This window comes from Macaca fascicularis, chromosome 13 (assembly GCF_037993035.2).
Source record: "Macaca fascicularis isolate 582-1 chromosome 13, T2T-MFA8v1.1".
Lineage (NCBI taxonomy): Eukaryota > Metazoa > Chordata > Mammalia > Primates > Cercopithecidae > Macaca > Macaca fascicularis.
In genome coordinates this window covers 13,949,704-13,950,873 of record NC_088387.1, presented here as the reverse complement: position 1 = coordinate 13,950,873, position 1,170 = coordinate 13,949,704, and positions in this window count along the sequence as shown.

Here is a 1,170-nt window from a genome sequence, read left to right as displayed (position 1 = left end):
GGAGGGATATGGTGTTACAACAGCCAGGAGACTCGCTGAACTCTCTGTTCTCTTCCTGCTCACTGCTCTGACTTTGTATAAGTCACATGTGTAGGGCTGTGCCCAGTGGCTTACACCTGTAATCCCAGCACTTTGGGAGGCCGACCTGGGAGGATCTCTTGAGCCCAGAGTTTGGAACCAGTCTGGGCAACATGGTGAAAGCCCATCCCTACAAAAAATAAAAATTAAAAAATTAGCCAGGTGTGGTGGCTCATGCCTGTAATCCCAGCTACTGGAGAGGCTGAGGTGTGAGAATCACTTGAGCCCGGGAAGTCGAGGCTGCAGTGAACCATCATCATGCCACTGCACTCCAGCCTGGTCAGAGCAAGACCTTGTCTCAAAACAAACAAAAGCAAACAAAAACCCATGTGTAATAGTGGCAGTAGTTAACTTTTGAAAGTTTGAAGAAAACTTCCTAAATCACCTGTGACCATGGACAACTTACTTAGCCTTTCTATGCCTCAGTTTCCTCATCTATGAAAAATGAGAGAATATGGTACTGATCTTGCAGGATTTCTTTTTTTTTTTTTTTTTTTTTTTTTTTTTTTTTTTTTTTTTTTTTTTGAGACGGAGTCTCGCGCTGTCACCCAGGCTGGAGTGCAGTGGCCGGATCTCAGCTCACTGCAAACTCCGCCTCCCGGGTTCACGCCATTCTCCTGCCTCCGCCCCCCGAGTAGCTGGGACTACAGGCGTCCGCCACCTCGGCCGGCTAGTTTTTTGTATTTTTTAGTAGAGACGGGGTTTCACCATGTTAACCAGGATGGTCTCGATCTCCTGACCTCGTGATCCGCCCGTCTCGGCCTCCCAAAGTGCTGGGATTACAGGCTTGAGCCACCGCGCCCGGCCAGGATTTCAATGAGAACTAAACGAGATCAAACTCAGAGCCTGGCACCTCGTGAGCCCACACTCAGTGTTATTATTTCAACATTTTAGAGGAAAATGAATGCTAATGGGTCATTATGGCTCAACATAGTCTATCACTGATGTTACTCATGGCATTGGAAGGAACGTGAATTCCATATAGATAGTGTGATGGAGAAAGTATTTTGGGCATTGGCAGTATTGATTCAAAGAACAAAGGACGTGTCTGTCCTGTGTGGAGAGCCGTTTCCACTTGTTTCTTTAAATGCT